Source organism: Loxodonta africana, chromosome 5, assembly GCF_030014295.1.
Source record: "Loxodonta africana isolate mLoxAfr1 chromosome 5, mLoxAfr1.hap2, whole genome shotgun sequence".
NCBI lineage: Eukaryota > Metazoa > Chordata > Mammalia > Proboscidea > Elephantidae > Loxodonta > Loxodonta africana.
The window spans coordinates 120,654,876-120,678,357 of NC_087346.1; the positions used below are offsets into that span (position 1 = coordinate 120,654,876).

Consider the following 23,482-nt stretch of genomic DNA (forward strand, 5'->3'; position numbering starts at 1 on the left):
ACAAACAAATAAGGGAGTCAACCAAGAAAGAGGAAGACAAGGGATACAGGAAATGAGACACTGAATACAGAAGAGATGCCAAGGTAATCCCCAGTATGATAGTAACAGGAGGTCCTAGGATGCCTCCCATGTACATGGTAGAAGGATAGTCTGTCCAGACTGCAAAAGGTAGGAAGGCTCTAAGGAGCCCTGGTACTGCGGTGGTTAAGTGCTCAGCTGCTAACCAAAAGGTTAGCGGATCAAAACCACCAGCCCTTCCAAGGGAGAAAGATGTCCAGTCTGCTTCCATAGAGATTACAGCATTGGAAACCCTATAGGGCAGTTTTACTCTGTCCTATAGGGTTGGTTTTTTTTTATAGGGTTGGTATGAGTTGGAATCGACTCTACAGCAATGAGTTTGATTTTTTTTTTTTTAAGGCTTTTTTTTTTTAGGTGGCTTTCTTTTAAGAGATGAAACTGATAGAATATCTGAAGTATCCTAAAGAGAAAAGACTTGTAAAGTAGGGAAAGAGTTTGGGGTTTAATTAATGGTAAGTATAGCACATTTTTTTTTTTATAGCACATGTTATCAGGAGGGGCCAGTCCCTGGAGAAGGACATCATGTTTGGCAAAGTAGAGGATCAGCAAAAAAGAGGAAGACTCTCAAAGTGATGGGTTGACACAGTGGCTGCAACAATACACTCAAACATAGCAACGATTGTGAGGATGGCACAGGACAGGGCAGTGTTTCGTTCTTTTGTACATAGAGTCTCTATGGGTTGGAACTGACTTGATGGCACCTAACAACAAAAACCTTGTTTAGTTATGAACAGCATTTGTTGTTGTTGTTAGGTGCCATCAAGTCAGTTTCAACTCATGGCAACCCCACGTGCGTAGAGTAGCTCCACAGGGACCAGATGAACTAGATGGTACCTGGCTATTACCAATGACCACTCTGACAGGGAACACAACAGACAGTCCCGGACTGAGTGGGAGAAAAATGTGGAGCAGAACTCAAAGTCACGTAAAAAGACCAGGCTTAATGGTCTGATAGAGACTGGAGGAATCCCCGAAACTATGGCCCCCGGATGCTCTGTTAACCCAGAACTAAAACCGTCCCCAAAGCCTACTCTTCAGACAAAGATTAGACAGCACTATGAAACAAAAAATACTTGTGAGGGGTATGCTTCTTAGTTCAATCAGATTCATGAGACCAAATGGGTGGCTCCTGTCTGGAGGCAGGATGAGAAGGCAGGCAGGGACAGGAACCAGCTGAATGGACCCAGAGAACCTGGGGTGTAATGGAGAAGTGTGCTGTCACATTGTGGGAATTGCAACTAATGTCACAAAATGATGTGTGTATAAATTTTTGTATGAGAAATTAACCTGAGCTGTAAACTTTCACCTAAAGCACAAACACACAAAGAATAGGATTTTCAAGGCAGTGACCTTTCAGAAGCAGATTGCCAGTCCTGTTTTCCAAGGCATCTCAGGGTGGATTAGAACCCCCAACCTTTCAGCCAGTAATCATGTACTTAACCATTTGTGCCACCCAGAGACTCCTTGAATAGCATTTAGATAGTCATAATAAATACTAGATATTCATCTAACCAAAATTGGAGGAGGGGAGCCGAGTGGGGAATGAATACATTCTTCCTGTGTGGTAGGGTATGGGTGGAAGGTAAATCTAGTTCTTCCATGTTGTTGTTATTGTTGTTAAGTGCCACCAAATTAGTTCCAACTCATAGCTACCCTATGTACAACAGAATGAAACACTGCCTGGTCCTGTGCCAGCCTCGCAATCGTTGTTATACTTGAACCCACTGTTGCAGCCACTGTACCAATCCATCTTGTTGAGGGTCTTCCTCTTTTTCACTAACCCTCTACTTTACCAAGCATGATGTCCTTCTCCAGGGACTGGTCCTTCCTGACAATGTCCAAAATATGTTAGAAGAAGTCTTGCCGTCCATGCTTCTATGGAACATTCTGGTTGTGCTTCCAAGACAGATTTGTTTGTTCTTCTGGCAATCCATGGTATATTCAATACTCTTTGTCAACGCCATAATTCAAAGGCATCAATTCTTCTCCACCAGCCGCTCCTTGGAAATCTTATGTGGCAGTTCTACTATGTCCTACAGGGCTGCTATGAGTCGGAATTGACTCAACACCAAGGGGTTTTTAGTTCTTCCATAGTGGAAGATAATTCCTAATACTGATGAAAGAAAAAAAAAAAGGAGGAAAAAAAAAAGAAGAAGAAATGATAACAGAAGCATTCCTTTAGAGAAATAGACAAAAGCAAAATAACTAGTTAAAAGGGTTAAAGTGATTTCCTCTGAGGAAAGGAAAATGCGGTGGAGAGGGGGACTGGGACCTGAAGAACTAGATAATTCTTTAAATATGTGCATGTATATGTCTAAAAAAATGAAGATATACAAACATGATGGAGGTGAGGAGAGGGCCACGCAGCAACAGTGTCCAATAACTGTTTTGCAAACCTGTACCTAACATGCAAACCTGTACCTAACATGTAGGCAGTCTGGGCTTCATTTGAAGATTTGGAAACAACCTTCTACACATAAGAGCAAAGTCATAAGAAAGGATAAACTAGATGATAAAAAAACCAAAACCAAACCCACTGCCATCGAGTCAATTCCGACTCATAGCGACCCTATAGGACAGAGTAGAACTGCCCCATACAGTTTCCAAGGAGCACCTGGTGGATTCGAACTGCCGACCTCTTGGTTAGCAGCCGTAGCACTTAACCGTCACACCACCAGGGTTTCCAAACTAGATGATAGCAGGCAGTAATAATGATGCTTTGGAAAAAGTCAATTCATATCCATTCATTTAACCTACATTTATTATTAAGCATCTAATGTTGTGGGCCATGCCAAGTGTTAGTGGTTGACCAGAGCAGGACGAATAAGACATAAAGCTTATAATTTAGTGAGATGTAGGCAAAGTACTGTGAAAGTGTGAGGATGAAGAACCAACCTTTCAGAATACTCTAGAGCCGTGCATTCAGTATTGAAACTATTAGCCACATGTGGCTATTTAAATTAACATGAATTAAAATAAAATTAAAAGTTCAGTTCCTCAGTTACACTAGCTACATTTCAGGTGTGCAAAAAACATACATGGTTAGTGGCTACTGCACTGGACAGTTTAGATGTAGAACATTTTCCCCACTGCAGAAAGTTCTATTGGACTGCACTGAGGTTCTTAATCACAGGTATTTACAATGTATTCAGATACAACACTGGACTCCTGAAGGGATCACATTCCATGGTTTATTAGTAAATAGAGCCTTGCAAAGCTTGATATTCAACCAGCTATCTGTACGTCCAATGGAATTTTTACTTTGCTAGCAATTTAGTTTTCAAGTGGAGTCAGGCCTGGTGCTTTGTTGTTGTTGTTGTTGTTAGGTGCTGTAAAATGGGCTCTAAACCAAAACCAAACCAAACCCAGTGCCATTGAGTTGATTCCGATTCATAGCCACCCTATAACACAGGGTAGAACTGCCCCATAGAGTTTCCAAGGAGCACCTGGTGGATTTGAACTGCCAACCCTTTGGTTAGCAGCCATAACACTTAACCACTACGCGACCAGGGTTTCCAGAATGGGCTCTAGCAAGGGGTATTTCTTACTTCTCCTGATATTATTTGGCTGCCTACAGATGCTGAGGGCAAATGCCACTGGTGACCAGAGCTCTGAGTCTTTGGGAAGGTAGTTTTTGCACAGTGGAAAGAAGGGAGAACTCTGGAATCAGAAACTCCTGAGTTTGAACCCTAGCTTCACTTCTTATTAGCTGTGTGGCCTCTAGCAAATCTCTCAGTCTCTCTGGGCCTTCATTTTCTCACGTGAGGTGTATAGACAATGCAGGAATTAGGATTAGCAAAGGCAGAAGCACAAAAATGGCAGCTGCCATTCTTATCCATGTTGTTAATTTCTAGCACTCAGTAAGAGGGTAAAGAGTGGCCCTTCATTGGGAAGAGGGTAGTTCTCCTCACCTCTCACTTCTCATCACTTCCCTGTTTTCTGGCTTTCCTTAAAGCATTTATCATTGCCCAAGAACTTAAGCACCTCTAGCAGGAAGCAGAAATTCTATTCAAAGAAGGGTGAAGAGAAAGATAAGGGAAAGGACATTAACATTTGCCAAAAGCCTGGGACATCCTAGGCCCACTCACAGGGATTCTATTGTCATTCTATAAATCCTCCCAACAGCTTCTAGGAGGAGCAGAAGGATGTGCGGAAGGTGGCTGGAGGGGAAGGTCTCCAGGTGATGGAAATGGAAGCACCTTAGGCTAGCTGGGGAGAGGCCTGACTTAATGCAATTTGTAGTTCATCTTAACAACTAGTGGCAACATGCAGGACTCCCTGCTGGGCAAGAGCAGAAGAGATAGCCAAGTGAACTGAGCCAGCCCAAGACTTATCTGAAGTTTCTTCTTTTTTTTTTAACTCAGAATTTATACCATAGAGTGGACAGTCCATCTTTGTTAACCTCCACGACTGAAAAAAAAATTTTCTTTCCAAGTGGAGTTAAATTCTAAATACAATAAGCCTGAATTGGTTGAAAGAACTAACTTTTTCTTGTAATTTGTAAATGCATTCAGGTTTGTTTTTAGGTTTTCTTTTACTGGTTTCCCCATCACCCACCCCCAAGCGGGGCCAATAACTGAATAGAAAGAAAGAACTCAAGCTGGGCTTCTTTCTCTGAACAAGCTTTGCAAGCTTTGCAACGTCTTCCTTGGATACAATTCAGCTGGGGGCCTTCCCTGTCTTCCAAGAGGAATTCCAGCGTCCTCACACAGGGGCCTCTTTGTTGTCTGAGGTTAGAAGAAGTTAACCACTACTTTGCACAAGGAAATATCTTTTCATTGTGTGAAGTAACAATCAAAGAGGAATGCCATTTAAACCTAGCAAAACAAAACCGTGATTTATATCTAGAATCGCCACAGAAAAAAACTCCTGGGTACTTCAGGAAAGCACAGCCATCTGCAGTATGGAATGTAAAATTCACTCATCTATTGATGACTTTTCATGTTTATTCCTTTGGATATGCCAAATTCTATGTATTTCTTGAAGTATAAAAACTTTTTTTCTTTTGCATCCACTCTGCTCACAAATATTTTTAATCTTTTCCAAGTGCTTTAAGTAAGCTTTTGAAAAATAAAAATTACATATTCAATACAATTGTGTGTGTATTTTTATACAGTATATGGAAACCCTGGTGGCGTAGTGGTTAAGAGCTACAACTGCTAACCAAAAGGTCGGCAGTTCGAATTCGCCACGTGCTCCTTGGAAACTCTATGGGGCAGTTCTACTCTGTCCGACCGGGTCCCTATGAGTTGGAATCAACTCAGCCACGATGGAGATGGTGTGTTTTATATGTATATGGAGATCTGGTGGTGCAGTGGTTAAGGGTTTGGCTGTTAACCAAAAGTTTAGCAGTTCAAATCCACCAGCCGCTCCTTGGAAACCCCATGGGACAGTTCCACTCTGTCCTATAGGGTAGCTATGAGTCAAAACTGACTTGATGGCAATGAGTTTTTGGTTCTTTTTATACAGTATATATAATTATACACACATGGAAACATACAGATAAATACACAAAGTTTGGGAAAACGGCAGAAAAAAGATCGCCCATAATCACAGCACCCTAGCACTGTGTTAGGTTAAATTTTTTTCCAGGATTTGCCTTACTTTATGTCCACCTGCATGCCAATTTTACACATACATAAACAACATCATGTCCTGCTTTTTTTCACTTAACATTATGTCTCTGGCCTTTTCTGTGACAAAACATAATATTCATAATGATTGTTTTAAATGGCTCCAGAATATTCCATGGGTGACCTTCTGCCAGTTAATTAACCATTCCTCTACTACTTAACACTGCTCTGGATTTGGGGGAAAGTCACCTTCCTGGCCCTTTCGCAGTTCAGTGTCTACAGTGCTGACTACAAACACTGCATAATTTTAATGTGTGAAATGATTTTGGTTTTCCTTGCCTTCCCATTCGTTAATTTTCTTTCGCCATTAAGTAAAGTTGACTTATAGGACCCAGTAGTTACAGACCAGCCAGGGAGCTAATTTTCTCCATGACAAGCCAGGAAATGCTGGCTGGCTCCACAAGTATCACTGCTATTTAAATCCAAAACTCCAGGTGAAAGTATAAGGAAAACTTGTTCAGAAATTACCTGTCCCAGGCAGAAGCCCCCCTTTCCAAACATTTAAGGCCTGGCACAATAGACCACAGGGGATCAGAGCGGAATTCTCAAATCCAATTAGGTTAATCATTTATCTTCGTCTTTGCAGGGTAAGCTCTTCCCGGGTGGAAGCAGAAAGGTGTGTCTTGCTTGACAGCAGGGGCCCCAAAGGCAATGGCTGACAGTATCCTGTAAATCTGTAGGTGCGCCAATGCCTTGTGGATATTATCTTTTCTGTTTATACAGTCCTTATTCCATTTAAATTTTCTTCACTATTCAACATTAGAGATTTGTCTCAGATATTCGAACCCCGTCTTGCACGTTCATTTACCAAGGGTGATGGGATCATGAAGGGGAGAGGATGAGTGAGACAGAAACCAGAAGCCAAGTCACTGCAGCTCTGGCTCTGTACGCTCACGTATGCATGGGAGCTTAGGAAGGTTACAAGACCTTCATGGGCACCAGCGGGCAGTGTGCTTACATTCAACAGATTTTTAAAACCAGTATTTGGGGCTGGGGGTCTGATTTGTGAGTTTGTATGTGTGTGTGTGGAGGGTGTGTGAAGGGTGGTGGTAATGGTGATAAAGGTGGAAGTGGTGATGGTGGTGGTGATGATGAAGGCAGAGGCGGTTACAGTGGTGGTGGTGATGAAGGCAGAGGCGGTTACAGTGGTGGGGGTGAAGGTAGAGGCGGTTACAGTGGTGGTGGTGATGAAGGTAGAGGTGGTTACAGTGGTGGTGGTGATGAAGGCACAGGCGGTTACAGTGGTGGTGATGAAGGCACAGGCGGTTACAGTGGTGGTGATGAAGGCAGAGGCGGTTACAGTGGTGGTGGTGATGAAGGCACAGGCGGTTACAGTGGTGGTGATGAAGGCACAGGCGGTTACAGTGGTGGTGATGAAGGCAGAGGCGGTTACAGTGGTGGTGATGAAGGCAGAGGCGGTTACAGTGGTGGTGATGAAGGTAGAGGTGGTTACAGTGGTGGTGGTGATGAAGGCACAGGCGGTTACAGTGGTGGTGATGAAGGCAGAGGCGGTTACAGTGGTGGTGATGAAGGCAGAGGCGGTTACAGTGGTGGTGATGAAGGCACAGGCAGTTACAGTGGTGGTGATGAAGGCAGAGGCGGTTACAGTGGTGGTGATGAAGGCACAGGCGGTTACAGTGGTGGTGATGAAGGCAGAGGCGGTTACAGTGGTGGTGATGAAGGCACAGGCGGTTACAGTGGTGGTGATGAAGGCAGAGGCGGTTACAGTGGTGGTGATGAAGGCAGAGGCGGTTACAGTGGTGGTGATGAAGGCAGAGGCGGTTACAGTGGTGGTGATGAAGGCAGAGGCGGTTACAGTGGTGGTGGTGAAGGCAGAGGCGGTTACAGTGGTGGTGGTGATGAAGGCAGAGGCGGTTACAGTGGTGGTGATGAAGGCAGAGGCGGTTACAGTGGTGGTGGTGATGAAGGCACAGGCGGTTACAGTGGTGGTGGTGGTGAAGGTAGAGGCGGTTAGAGTGGTGGTGGTGGTGAAGGTAGAGGCGGTTACAGTGGTGGTGGTGATGAAGGCAGAGGCGGTTACAGTGGTGGTGGTGAAGGTAGAGGCGGTTAGAGTGGTGGTGGTGGTGAAGGTAGAGGCGGTTACAGTGGTGGTGGTGATGAAGGCAGAGGCGGTTACAGTGGTGGTGGTGAAGGTAGAGGCGGTTAGAGTGGTGGTGGTGGTGAAGGCAGAGGCGGTTACAGTGGTGGTGGTGATGAAGGCAGAGGCGGTTACAGTGGTGGTGGTGGTGAAGGCAGAGGCGGTTACAGTGGTGGTGGTGAAGGCACAGGCGGTTACAGTGGTGGTGATGAAGGCAGAGGCGGTTACAGTGGTGGTGGTGGTGAAGGCAGAGGCGGTTACAGTGGTGGTGGTGGTGAAGGTAGAGGCGGTTAGAGTGGTGGTGGTGGTGAAGGCAGAGGCGGTTACAGTGGTGGTGGTGGTGAAGGTAGAGGCGGTTAGAGTGGTGGTGATGAAGGCAGAGGCGGTTACAGTGGTGGTGATGAAGGCACAGGCGGTTACAGTGGTGGTGATGAAGGCAGAGGCGGTTACAGTGGTGGTGATGAAGGCAGAGGCGGTTACAGTGGTGGTGGTGGTGAAGGCAGAGGCGGTTACAGTGGTGGTGGTGGTGAAGGTAGAGGCGGTTAGAGTGGTGGTGGTGGTGAAGGCAGAGGCGGTTACAGTGGTGGTGGTGGTGAAGGTAGAGGCGGTTAGAGTGGTGGTGATGAAGGCAGAGGCGGTTACAGTGGTGGTGATGAAGGCACAGGCGGTTACAGTGGTGGTGATGAAGGCAGAGGCGGTTACAGTGGTGGTGATGAAGGCAGAGGCGGTTACAGTGGTGGTGGTGATGAAGGCAGAGGCGGTTACAGTGGTGGTGATGAAGGCAGAGGCGGTTACAGTGGTGGTGGTGATGAAGGCAGAGGCGGTTACAGTGGTGGTGATGAAGGCAGAGGCGGTTACAGTGGTGGTGATGAAGGCAGAGGCGGTTACAGTGGTGGTGGTGATGAAGGCAGAGGCGGTTACAGTGGTGGTGGTGATGAAGGCAGAGGCGGTTACAGTGGTGGTGGTGGTGAAGGTAGAGGCGGTTAGAGTGGTGGTGATGAAGGCAGAGGCGGTTACAGTGGTGGTGATGAAGGCACAGGCGGTTACAGTGGTGGTGGTGAAGGCAGAGGCGGTTACAGTGGTGGTGGTGATGAAGGCAGAGGCGGTTACAGTGGTGGTGGTGATGAAGGCAGAGGCGGTTACAGTGGTGGTGGTGAAGGCAGAGGCGGTTACAGTGGTGGTGGTGATGAAGGCAGAGGCGGTTACAGTGGTGGTGATGAAGGCAGAGGCGGTTACAGTGGTGGTGATGAAGGCACAGGCGGTTACAGTGGTGGTGATGAAGGCAGAGGCGGTTACAGTGGTGGTGATGAAGGCAGAGGCGGTTACAGTGGTGGTGGTGATGAAGATAGAGGTAATTATGGTGGTGATGGTAATGACGGTGTCAGTGGTTATGGTGGTGGAGTTGATGGCATCTGACACTTAAGCATCCACTATGTGCCTGATACTTTACATTCACTATCTCATCTTACCAGCACCATTTTACAAATAAGGAAACTGGTTTAGCAAGTTTCGCTAACTTGTATATGGTTACACAACTAGTAAATGGTGGAGCAAGAATGTAGAGTTTAAGTTTTTACTTTTATACCATGGAGTCTTCAATATGACAGAATGCATGCAAACAAGCCTATTACTGTCGCGTAGATGAGGAATATGGGATGCAAGATGCCAATTATCCTGGGCCTCATACTAATGAAGGGTCTCAAATGTAGGCTCCTCCAGATACATGTCCACAGCCACTCTGACAAGACTGAAAGAAGTCAATGTCTATTAGATAGCTTTAAACTCTAGCCCCATTTTTCCATAATAAATCATCAGTATTTCCCTAAAAAAGGGGTCCTCCCTGGTGGCACAGTGGTTAAGTGCTCAACTGCTAACCAAAAGTTCGGCGGTTCACATCCATCAGCAGCGCCATGGGAGAAAGATGCAGCAGTCTGCTTCCGTGAAGATGACAGCCTCGGAAGCCCTGTGGTGGCAGTTCTACTCTGTCCTGTAGAGTCACTATGAATTGGAGTTGACTTAACGGCAAGGGGTTTGGTTTAGTTTAGTTCCCTGAAAATTAATCCTTTATATTGGAAATAGGAATAGTCCATCACCTTTACGTATATGTGCAAAACTGCAAATTTATATAATATTAAAATATTCTTCAATTTTTATAACCCTGTTTTGTCATTACCCCACTATATTAATATACTGAGAGCCTCAAAAACAGCAACAAAAAAGTAATCTGGGCCTCCTTCAACCTGAGAGACCTTGATCCGATACCACAGTTGTTCTAGAAAAACCAGGTTGTATGTTCACCATAAGTGTAATACAAAAGGAAGTCAAGAGATATTAGTGCCAGATTCCTGTGCAACCATTTAAGGGACATTTGGGGGGTACAGAGCCTACCCTCATGTGCCTCTTATAGAGGCTCAATTACTTGTGATCAAGTACCTACATCTCATGGGTTAAATATTTTGTATTGGCACAGGGTAAAGACACAATTGTTAAGTGCCGGGCTGCTAACTGAAAGGCTGGCAGTTTGAATCTACTCAGTCTGACTCTTGTACAGATTACAGCCTAGAAAATCCCATGGGGCAGTGCTACTCTGTCACATGGGGTCACTATGAGTCTAAAATCTACTTATTGGCACTTAACAACAACGAAAACAAAAATCAATCAATCACTGGTAGTATTATGATGATACTTTTGGTCCTCCAGCTTCTTGGCCTCGCCTTTCCTATGCAGGGTTGCTGCTGCCATGAGTCCCTAGCTTTCTGCCCCAAAGCTGGCCAGGCACGCCATGAGTGACAGAGATCACATGCATTAAAGTGGTGGACTTGGGCATGTTGATTTAGTTTTCCTTGGCTAAATTTCTTCCATTCTACAGTGAGGATTAGAGAGTGTCTAGACACTCTGGTTAAGCTATTAGTTTTAGCAGAAAAAGACAGAGAGGACAAATAAATGGCTATTACGTTTGAAGTGAATAAAGATGAAATTTAGAATTATAGCATTTGTGGGGTGGGAAGGCTCGAGGGGATGGCAATCTAACCCGCATGTATTATAGATTGGGAGCTGAAGCCCTGAGAAGCTCAGTGACTGCCAGGTTCAGAAGGTGACTGTAGAGACAGAACTGGAACCCAGGTCTCCCGGTAGCCAGCCCAGTATTATTTTTGCTAAACCATGCTACTGTCCTTGTAGAGATCTGGAGCAAGGGTAGGGCCATTTGTTTTTGTACATTGTTTTACTGGAACACAGCTATGCGGATTTATTTACGTATTGTCTATGGTTGCTTTTGCACTACACGGCAGAGTTGAGTAGTTCCAAGAGACCTGCAAAACCTAAAATATTTACTATGTGGCCCTCTCCAGAAAAAGTTGGCTGACTCCATCTCTACAGGATACACAAAGTACGTGACGAGGAACCAAGGCTGCCAGCAACCACATGAGTGAGCTTGGAAGTGGATCTTCTGAGGCCTGCCAACAGGCACCTAAGGGAGCTTGGAAGCGGATTCTCTAGCCGCGGTCGGGCCTTGAGATGACTGCAGCCTCATGAGAAACTTCGAGTCAGAGGCACCCAGTTAAGCTGTATCCAGATTCCTGACCCACAGAAACTTTGAGATAATCAGTGTTCGTTGTTTTAGGCTGCTAAATGTTGGGTTAATTTGTTAGGCAGCAATAGATTATTAATAAAATTGCTATTTCTTCAGTGAAACTCTACCTCCCTAGTCAAACTCCCAATAAGATCTGCTCTAGGAAGTCTTTTGGAGCCTTGGGCCCCAACTCTAAATGGAACCATCAAAGCCCTGTGCCAAGTGCTTGCTCAGAGTCTATCCCATGGCCATGTGGTGAGTTACACAGATGTCCATTTCCCTGGCTTACAGAGTGTTTTAACCACAAAATCTAATTTAGTACTCCATCAGCCTGAGACTAGAAGAACTTGATGGTGTCTGGCTACCACCAGTGACCACCCTGACAGGTAACACAAGAGAGAGTCCCTGACAGACTAGGAGAAAAGTGGGGTGCAGCAATCAAATTCACTTAAAAAGACCAGACTTGATGGTCTAAGGCTAAAGGAACCCCAGAAGACATGGCCCCTGGACTCTCTGTTAACCCAGAACTAAAACCATTCCCGAAGCCAACTCTTCAGACAAAGATTAGACTGGACTATAAACCATAAAATAATACTCGTGAATACTGTGCTCCTTAGTTCAAGTAGATACACAAGACTAAATGGTCAGCTCCTGTCCAAAGGCAGGATGAGAAGGCAGAAAGGGATAGGAGCTGGGTGAATGGAGATGGGAAACCCGGGGTGGAAAGGGAGAGTGTTCTGTCACATTATAGGAATTTTAACTAGGGTCACATAACTATGCGTGTATAAATTTTTGTATGAGAAATTAACTTGAGCAGTAAACTTTCACCTAAAGAAAAATTAAAAAAAAAAAAAAACTAATTTAGTGCCTATATTCATGATGGAATAATACTAATATTTATTGAGTGCTTACTGTGTGTCAAGCACTTTATGTACATTATCTCATTTAACCCTATAACAACTACAATGGTTAAAGCACTTCGTATCTAACCAAAAGGTCAGTGGCTCAAACCTATCAGCTGCTCCATGCAAGAAAAGACCTGGTGATCTGTTTCCATAAAGATTACAGTCTAGCAAACCCGCTGGGTAGTTCTACTCTGTCACAGGTTGCTATGAGTCAGAATCGACTAGAAAGCACACAACTTATTTTTAAGGCCATTTAATAGGAGAGGAAGCAAAGATTAAAGAGATTAAGGAATTTGCCTTGTATCTTCTAGTTAGTAAGGGTGGAGCTAGGATTTCAAGTGACCCCAAAGCACTACACTCTACTGCTTGGGACCCAAAATCCCAGGATATGTAGTTCCAGTGTTGGCTCTGCCATGTCTAACTGTGGACTCAGCAAAGTCACTCATGCTGAGGAAACCAATTTTCCTCACCAAAAAAGTAGTGATAATGATGTCCCTCTTCTATTTTGCAGGATTATTGTGAGGAAAAGCATGTGTCCTGAAATAGTTATTTTTAGTTCTCAGTAAATGCGAAATCAAAATAAAATGATCTATTGATCTTCTCACCACACACCTCTCAGGTGTGGAACACCTAAAAGAGGATCAGCAAAACAGGCAGTGGCTTGCTGGACTGACAGAGATTAGAGAAACCCCAAGAGTATGGCTCCTGGACACCCTGTTAGCTCAGTACTGAAGGTACTCCTGAGGTTCAGCCTTCAGCCAAAGATTAGACAGGTCTATAGGGCCAACAATAACATAGGTGAGGTACGTGCTTCATTTTTCAGTTCATGCATAGAAGACTAAAGGGCACACCAGCCCAAAAAGCAAAGATGAGAAGGCAGGATGGGACAGGAAAACTGGACAAATGGGAACAGGGAAGCCGGAGTGAAGGGGGAAGTGCTGACACACCGCAGGGTTGGCAACCAATGTTGTAAAACAATTTGTACATTAACTGTTTAACAGGAAACTAATTTGCTCTGTAACCTTTCACCTAAAGCACAATAAAAAACAAAAAATTAACAGGCAGCAGTGGACCAAACTGGGAGACTTCTTAAAGGGAGAGCCTGAGGGAAGAGACAGACAAGGGACTGCAATCTGCCTTCGTAGAGCCTCTTTCCCACTTCCTGCTCCATCCTCTCCTGTTTTTGGCACCACTGTGGCTCCCACCTCATCTACAAGAAAAAACTCAAACCCAAATAATGGTGGGTAGAGGTGTTGGAATAATGAGGAGAAATACTCTATTCTTTAAAAAAATACCTTACACTTTCACGATTTGGGAGTTTTCACTGGGCCTGCTCAGGATCTCTCTTCTTCCTGGAAAGCCTTCCTCTACCCATTGGTTCTGGCTTCTCACTCAATTTTAGCCTCTTCCAGAAAGCATCCTGGATCCCTCTAGAAAGGATTGTCTGGTTCTGAACTCCCAGGGAACCCTCTGCATCTCTCATACAATGGAGTCTGAATTTTTCACAACTGATTCCTCAGTACGTAAAAGAGAGCTTGACGCATAATAGGCATTTGATAGATTTTAGTTGAACAGAGAATATAATTTTTAAATTGTTTTTATTTTTTATTGTGCTTTAAGTGAAAGTTTACAAATCAAGTCAATCTCTCATACAAAAATTTGCTATATACTCTTAGTTGCTCTCCCCCTAATGAGACACCATGCTCCTTCTCTCCACCCTGTATTCCCTGTGCCCATTCAGCCAGCTCCTGTCCCCCCTGCCTTCTCATCTCCCTTCCAGACAGGAGCTGACCACATAGTCTCATGTGTCTACTTGAGCCAAGAAGCTCACTCCTCACCAGAATCATTTTGTCTTATAGTCCAGTCCAGTCCCTGTCTGAGGAGTTGGCTTTGGGAATGGTTCTTGTTTTGGGCTAACAGAAAGTCTGGGGGCCATGACCTCCAGGGTCCTTCTAGTTTCAGTCAGACCATTAAGTCTGGTCTTTTTACGAGAATTTGAGGTCTGCATCCCACTGTTCTCCTGCTCCATCAGGGATTCTCTATTGTGTTCCCTTTCAGGGCAGTCATTGGTTGTAGCTGGGCACCATCTAGTTCTTCTGGTCTCAGGCTGATGTAGCAGAGAAAATAATTTTCACTCATTTCTAGGCTGTTCTATGCTAGAGTATATTTTCCATGAAGAAAATATACTCTCTCCCTAGTGTTTAACCCAATGCCAAACACATAATGGGTACTCAGTAAATACTTGTTAACTAATTGGCCCTAAAAATCTAGCCTCGTATTGTTAGAGTCAAGACAGTATGGTCAGATTAAGGGAAGTGGAGTACGGGAAAGAGCTTCAAGGTTAAGACAACACTCTGGCCCAGCTATGGCCAAGCTGGAATAGACTCACATGGACCTTTCTGGAAGTGGGCTCTGTGACTTAAATTCCTGGACTTCATGATGCCAAAACATCCATCTTGTGAGCTCATCTGTTGGAGAAGTAGTCTATTCCCATCAGATTGTAGCCAATAACCTTGGATTTAAATTTCATCTTTCTTGGAGGAATGGTTTTCAAAAAAAAAAAAAGCTATTTCTATATAGAACATCTCATCTTGTTTCCTTAAATGCCATAGGGGAAACAAACAAACAAACAAATAAAAAGCATTGCTTTCTCCCAAATAACAAAAGTCCCAGAGATCAAAAGCTTCCTCGTATTTTCATTTCAGTATCATTTCTTATTAATTAGGAAATGTGAACATCTTAAGAAAATAAAGAATCTGGCATATTCTGAATATCAAAGCCATAAAAAAATTCTGCCCAACAATCACCAGGAAAATGTACACAGAAAGGATTTCCCACCATCACTAGGCAATCCACCTACTTTCCTAAGAGAACCGAGAACTCTACAGTCATGATTTGTCTCCATTAGATGTCTGTTCAGACCTGAATCAAATACAACTTGCTCAGCTATTATTATCCTTTCTGCTTACCCACTAAAAAAAAAAAAAAAAAAAAACCCACTGCCATGGAATAGATTCCGACGCATAGTGACCCCATAAGGTTTCCACGACTGTAAATTTCTGTGGAAGCAGACTGCCACATCCCTTTCCTGAGAAGCCACTGTTGGCTTCAAACCGCTGAACTTTCAGCTAGCAGTCGATCACTTAAACCACTGTGCCACCAGGGCTTAAGTATTTCTAATTCCACGTAAGGAAAGTAATTTTTCAGAAAATACTGGAAAGATCCATAGTTGTTGTTTTCATTCATTCATTCATATTTTTTTTCCATTCAACAATCAATAGATTTGTGTAAGAGTAAGGTGGAAAGGAGGGCAGTTCTCCAGCATTTTGCAAGTCAAAGAGAGTTTGCCTACTTTGAAGTTAAAATCAACTGGAAGGAACAGCCACACCTTCGGCAGTGTGGAATGTAATGCGGAAACATAGTTTGTGGAAACAATCTAAAACCAATTAGATTTAAGTAACTGAGCACATAAAAATGTGCGTGACAACCCACAGATCACAACAGTTATTTCTAGAGAGTGGTACAGGGTAGGTAGTAAAACAATCAGAAACTGACAAGCTCTTAACCTACTTTCAATTCACTCAACTAAGTAAATATGATACTGGTTTAAATTCCCAAATTTTCAATCCTTAATGTTTTCTTAGCTTGATATACTAAAACGTAAAGAGTGTCGCCTTTATGTTCTTTGGATTAAAAAAAAAAGAATACATGCACATGCGGAAACAAAATACACGCTATTTCAGGAGATGCTTATCTGGAGGCTGCTCTGGGGTGGTTTCAAGGCTGTGCTAGTATTTCCTCTTGCTAGTAAACCAAAGTGGAAAATTCAAGCTCAGAAGTAGTCAGCATGATTTTTGGTTTTTCGTTTTTAAACAACAGGATAAAAAGCTACGTTTTTATTTCAACTATGTTCAAAACTGTGCCGCTGTTTTGGGGAAGGCATTATTTTTGCTTTGTGCATCTGCCAAGTGCAAAGTTTGCAGGCCAGCTGTACCTTACAGGCAGTGGAATGCTGGTTCTACAACTGGTTCTACAGAAAAAGAACGTGTATTACAAATATTACTGATATAAAGGATGTGCAACATAGTTTACAAGTAATAATAAGACATACAATGCTTTATATTGTACATTCCATACAGATGATTTTCACGGAATGCTTTCGGTGAGTTTTGCCAGACTCTCTTATCTGTAGTCAACCCATGATTACAACTAATGCCAAATGTAGTGCCTACATCAATGCTGATGGGTGATGTTGGCTGATGTTTTAAGTTAACAAGTAAGACAAAAATGAGACCATGAAGATGCAAGTTGAAATATCTCTTGTTCCTCATGACAACAGCAAATTCTTTCCTGAACTGAGTAAAGTTTTTTAATACCTGGAAAATATTTCTTCAAGGAATTTTTTGTGCTATTTCCAATTTAACAACTTATAGATTCAACACACTTTTAATTTTAATCTGCATTATTAACATTTTCTTCATAACTTAAGTCTAGACAAGCAAGAAAACAATACATCAAGACCTGATTTGTAGCATTTGCCAATTTCCATGGTGTAAACGCTCCTACCATGCCGACTTTAAGCTACTAATGTTAAGTCACTGAACTAAGAAGTTGGAAAGAGATATGCAACAGCACAATATTATATAGTAATTCCACCACACCGATACAACAGAGGTAAATAACCTCAAGAGCACAAATAATAGCAAAATAATTAGGGGATGATGTGTTTGGGGTATTTATTATTCTGTTTTTAATATAATTTAATATTATCTTGCAAAATTTTTGAAATCCCCAAATTCCATAGCCACCTGGCTCCAGCGACAGGTTTCAGAGTCCTGAGCCTGAGGGACAAATGCATTTCTCAGACAATTTTCCCTCAGCCACACATCACTAAACTCCAATTACCAGAGACCCTAAGGCCTTAGGATGTGGGCCTTTAGGCAATTCCCTACCCCAACTTTCCCCTGCTATGAGTTAATAACTCAAGGGGTGGGATGTCCGGCATTAGGTTCTCAGTAGAGTACTGTCATTTAATGAAGACAAAGTGGGAGAACAGGAATGAGACTGCAATTGATACCACTTGAGGCAAGTCAGTTTCCTCACCTGTAGAATAGGGATAACACCACTTCACAGGACTATAAGAGGATTAGAGGTAATGCATATAAAACAAAGCTCCTAAAAAGCCTCAAATACAGGGGGAGCTTAATGACTGGTTATTAGTAGGTGACAAGAGAATCACTGAAGACAACAGGATGGGACTCAGACAAGTCAACCGATCCCCAGCAGAGATACAGTTTTCACATGAGACTCTGTGAAGCAGCCAGGCACAATCGTTCTCTTCAGTATATGAAAGATTATTATTTGGATCCCAAGGATTGCTATTTTCATCTCATCTCAGGAAATACCAAAAGAAGTAAAGGTGAATTTGTAATAGGAAAGCTTTGGCCCTGATCCAAAGGGTAACTGCCAACAGTAAACAGTTCATGTAGGAATCCTGGGTTGTCTATTAGGTGCTAGAAGTAGGTGCTACAAGTCAGGAAGACTCAGTGGTCTCCGGTGAGACTGACGCAGACAACAGTCATTCCATTTAGATGAAAGATAAAACCGCACGCACGCACACACACACACACACCTTGGAAACCCTGGTGGCATAGTGGTTAAGTGCTACAGCTGCTAACCAAAGGGTCAGTAGTTCAAATTCGCCAGGTGCTCCTTGGAAACTCTATGGGGCAGTTCTACTCTGTCCTATAGGGTGGCTGTGAGTCGGAATTGACTTGATGCATAGGGTTTGGTTTTGGTTTGGATATGTATCTCACAACATTTGACAGAAAGTTAAAGTCTTTTTAAGAGTTTTTGATACTTTCAAAAATATGCTGCCCTAGAACATTTATTCTCCTTTTTGGGATGCCACACCTCTTTATAACCTTTTATTATCTCTTCATTTTTTTTTTTAAAACGCGGACATTTAAAGAAAAACAATAAAAATACAAAAAACTTTACCTTGATATTATTATTTTTTATTTGTAAAATAGAGATAATACTTAGCTTACAGGTTCATTGTATTAAGTGAATGAAAGGCTTTAGCCCTTTTAATTCATCTAGAGCAGGGCCTGGGGTAAAGGGCTACTTGTTGCTGATGGATGGAACACATTGCATTCTTCCCGGCTTTCAAATCAACTCAAGCTCAACTGGGGGACAAAGCCCTGAAGAGGCCAGCTTCCCCCTGTCTTCTACATGGGAAAGTGGCAGGCTGAATTTTCTTCCAAGAATAAAAAGAATGTTCCACTTTGCTATAGTTATTAACCAGATCAAATCTCATGGAAGTAAGAGGTTCTGAAACTTCACATGTCCTTTTATTCCACATACATTTAGAAACTCTATTCTTTTTTTTTTCCTGGATTTCAGGGACACCAAGGATTAACTGATAAACCACAGACAACTTCAGCAAATACCAAGTGTTTCAAATACAGAGGGGATAATAGAGGCACCAAGAGTCAGAGTGCCATTAAGATGTATCTATAGCACCACTAATACACAATCATATGGTTGGGGAGAAAATATAAAGGAAGAAATACATGAGTCTTAGAGCTAAAATATTAGAAGACTTAATGGTTAAAATCTAAAGTATCCACATCTATAACAGATATATTTACGTAGCACATTACTGGATACAATTTGATATGTGTTTTGGGGGAAAGCACATTTAGCCTAGAATTTAGCCTAGAAACCTTTTAAGGCATAAAGGAGTTCAGTAATATATTGTTAATGGTGCATTACTCAAATTCAGAGATTTGCATTCCAGCTGTGATATCATCATGTTTCATAAAAACTCAAGCTAGCTTCCTGGGTTGAAAACATTCTAAATTGGAAAAAAGCTCATGACTGAAAATAAACTAAATATGACTAGTCGCCAGAGCTAAAATCTCAAACCATCAACACTGAACCAGATTACCCATATTGGATTTTTTAAATAATTAAAAAAATACAGCTATATGTGAGAGCATACACACATACACACACTCACACACCACACCCTCAAGCTCAGACAAAGAAGGAAGTTTTTCTCCCCCAGGGGAGTTTACATAATAGGACTGTTCGTGAGAGCAGTTCCTTAAACTACGGTTATTATGTACTTTGAATACACACTGCTATACCATTTTATGTGGATTTCTAAGACATACGAGATAAATTTATGGGGCCAGTCTTTATAATTCAGTTGATGAACCATTCCCTCCCCAGATTTTAGTGGGCTTATTTCCTGCCTAGGAGAGCAAGGTGGTGAACCAATATCTCATTTGGCTTTCTCCCTCCCTTTAAGCAATTGCAAGAGGAACTGCTTTATTTGTTCCTTTTTTTAAAAAGGATTTTCTTACCTCACCAGGCTTTTGACTTCATCAGACGTACACTGGCGCTGTTCTGCTAGTTCTCCTTTCTTTTCCCAAAGAGGCACCCTGAAGGCTTGCATTCCAAGGTTACAATCCTAGCAGGTTGTTAGAACTTCGCACAGTTGTGTAATGGGTAGAAGTCAAACAGAAAACCCAGCCCTGGGACCTCCTGGGTGGGGTGTGGCTCCAGGTTGGATGTGTGGCTATTGCCTAACAAAACCAAACACTCAGCCCTAGTTGCTGTTGAGGTGCAATAACTACATACCAAATACAAGGAGCTGCACACCTTTCCTTGTCAAGGACATGAGCGATAACATGAAATCCCTTTAGTCAAATCTCCTCAGGTACCAGGTCAAGTATTACAGTGCTTTTCATCCCTTGGAGGTCCCTGGGTAGTACAAACGGTATGCGCTTGACTGCTTACCTAAAGGTTGGCGGTTCGAACCCTTCCAAGACAGTGGTGCCATGAAAGAAAGGGCTGGTTGGTGATCTGCTTCTGTAAAGATTACAGCCAAGAAAACCCTATGGAGCAGTAACACGTAGGGTCAATACGAGTTGAAATCATCTCAACAGCACAGGGTTTGTTTTGTTTGTTTGTTTTTTCATTCATTAGTATTCAAATAGTATCTGTAATTAAAACAAGCCCAGTGCTAACTTCCATCCCCTGGAACTGGTGCTCAAAATAATTCAATTCAGTGGAAATGAATGAACTCAAAAGAATTCTAAAATGCAGCCAAGTGCCACTGTTTATATTTGTATTTTATAATTCATCCTTTAAGTTTAACCCCGATGAAGTTTTATACATGGTAGAACCAAAGTTGTAAGCTGACATAAACAACAGCAGCAACAACTTTACAAAATGTATATAATCCCATCTTTCATTGGAATCCTAAATTGCACTGAATCATTTCAAGTGAGCCAGGCAGAGTTTTAATGTCATTAGGTTTGTGGCCCACTGAGACACTTCAGAATTGTCAAGCAAACACAGAATCCTAAGGATCAAATGGAACCCTGGTGGTGCAGTGGTTAAGAGCTGGGCTGCTAACCAAAATATTGGCAGTACCAATCCACCAGCCACTCCTTGGAAATCCTAGGGGGCAGTTCTACTCTGTCTGAGTATGCAGGTAGGCTAAAATGTTACAGAAGTTTCCTTGGCCCTGTATGAATGGTGAGTTAGAATCTAATGAAGCCTGCAGTCCACACCCTTAGGTGTTTTGCCTGAGGCCTGATTCCTGGCCCTGTGACCCAGCATTGGATTGGATAACTTCTAACCATCCTGATGCTGACTATAAAAGGAAACAAAAACAGTTGTCCGTAGAGTTGATTCTGGCCAGCCTATGTGTGAGAGTACAACTGTACTCCACGGGGTTTTCAATGGCTGATTTTTTGGAAGTAGATTGCCAGGCCTTTCACCTCTGGGTGACTCGAACTTCCAACCTTCAGGTTAGCAGTTAAGAGCATTAACCACTAGGAGGGAAACAGAATCCTACATCTGGAAAATTGTCAGGCCTGACACAAGTGTATCTCTTCTGCAGGGTGATGGCGGAAGAACATACGAGCACAGAAAATTGGGACTTCAAGTTTACAGAACAGATTGATATATTGCTTTGTGCCTGCTAATAAATGGAGTTTAAAAATACATGTGTGGGGAATTTGGTTTGAGGCTTCCTTTAATTATATCCTGGCAGAGTGATGTTGGAGATGGCTAATTCTGATGTACCTCAAGCTTTCTGACAGCTACTGTTATCTACACTTGATCCAGTGTAGCTTGATTTTTAGATGCTCACCAACTGGTTATGTTGTTAGGTGCCATCGAGTCAGCTCTGACTCATAGCGACCCTATGTACAACAGAATGAAACAGTGCCTAGTCCTGCACCATCCTCACAATCATGGTGCTTAAGCCCATTGTTGCCGCCAGTATCAATCCATCTCATTGACAGTCTTCCTCTTTTTCACTGACCCTCTACTTTATCAAGCATGATGTCCTTCTCCAGGGACTGATCCCTGCTCCTGATACCATGTCCAAAGTATGTGAGATGTAGTCTCACCATCCTTGCTTCCAAGGAGCACTCTGGTCGTACTTCTTCCAAGATAGATTTGTTCGTTCTTTTGGCAGTCCATGGAATGCTTGGTATTCTTCTTCAGCACCACAATTCAAAGGCTGATTCTTCTTCAGTCTTATTCATTATCCAGCTTTGACATGCATATGAGGTGATCGAAAACACCATGGTTTGGGCCAGGCGGACCTTAGTCCTCAAGGTGACATCTTTGCTTTCCAACACGTTAAAGAGGTCTCTTGCAGCAGATTTGCCCAATGCAATGTGTCTTTTGATTTCTTGACTGCTGCTTTCACGGGTGCTGATTGTGGATCCAAGTAAAATGAAATTCTTTACAACTTGAAGCTTTTCTGCTTTTATCAGTTTATCATGATGTTGCCTATTGGTCAAGTTGGGAGGATTTTCGTTTTATGTTCAGACGTAATCCACGCTCAAGGCTGTGGTCTTTGATCTTCATCAGTAAGTGCTTCAAGTCCTCTTCACTTCCAGCAAGGAAGGTTGTGTCCTCTGTATAACACAGGTTGTTAGTAAGTCTTCCTCTAATCCTGATGCCCCGTTCTTCTTCATATAGTCCAGCTTCTTGGATTATTTGCTCAGCATACAGATTGAATAGGTATGGTGAAAGGATACAACCCTGACGCACACCCTTCCTGACTTTGTGGCTAACTATAATCCTCTAGGTTCAATTTTACTCCTGTTAATGTTTTTTTTTTTTTTTAAATGAAGATAGCACAATTTACCTTTCAAACTGTCTGTAAAAATTAACAATAATTTTAATCACAGAGCTGTTCACTCAACATTAGTTCCCCTCTTTCTTATTACTACCCCGTTGCTGTTTTTTTCCTCTCCCAGAGGAGAGGAAACATTCATACAATGTTTGTAGAACTAAAATGAATGATCTCTTTCTTTCTACTCTCCAATTTTAGTTTCTTTAGAAAGAACAAATTTTGGAATTGTAAATTTGGTGCCTGTGTTTATTTACTCCATCTTAAATCTGGATACCTTGTATCATCAGAGAAGCTGAAGTTCTTTACTTTGCCTTTCCTTCCCTTTTCTAGTACCCTAGTGTTCTTCCTCACCATCTTCCAGAACCCACCATGCCCATTCACATTTCTTGGACTCTTCACGGGTGACCAGCATTTCTTGGTATCACTTCAGTCGTTTGCTTTAGATACACCTAGGAAGGAATATCTATTTACCATCCATTTTATTAAAAAAGCCCATTCTTCAATAATAAATAAAAGATGAAAAGCTACTAGAAAATGGTTATTAGTGGTGGTAACAAGCTTCCAAGCTGACCTCCAATGAGCCTTGCTAGTATCATGGCCTTGTGTAGTCCCCTTACGACACTGAATGAACCAGGGCTGGCCTTTGTTACCAATAGAATATGACAGAAGTGATGATGAGTGATTGTCCAGGCTAGGTTAGGAAAGCCATTGCAGCTCCTGTAATGGGCACTTGAGTTGCTCACTCTTGGGGAGCCATCTGCCATACTGTGAGGACATGCAGCAGCCCTGTGGAGAGGCCCCATGAGAAGGAACCACCTGGCCAGCTTCAGCTTGAGTGCCCTTGGAAGTACATCCTTCAGCTCCAGGCAAGGCTCAAATGACTAAAGCCCTAACTAAGTCAACCGCAACCTCATGAGAGACCCCAAGCCAGAAAGGCCCAACTGGCTGCTCTCAAACTCCTGACTCACAGAAACAGTCAAAGAGATGATAAATATTTATATTTGTTTTTTTAATCACTGGGTTGAG

The 23,482-nt window shown here is 42.8% G+C and overlaps 1 protein-coding gene across 1 annotated transcript in view; it reads right to left on the reverse strand.

Moving 5' to 3' along the window:
* C5H4orf19 (chromosome 5 C4orf19 homolog) overlaps nucleotides 1–19,864 on the reverse strand; it is a 53,231-nt gene extending 33,367 nt beyond the window's left edge. The window contains exon 1 of the mRNA XM_003411387.3: nucleotides 19,659–19,864. The gene's annotated coding sequence lies outside the window, so the exon portion shown is untranslated. The remainder of the gene's footprint in view (nucleotides 1–19,658) is intronic.
* Nucleotides 19,865–23,482: the final 3,618 nt, after the last annotated feature.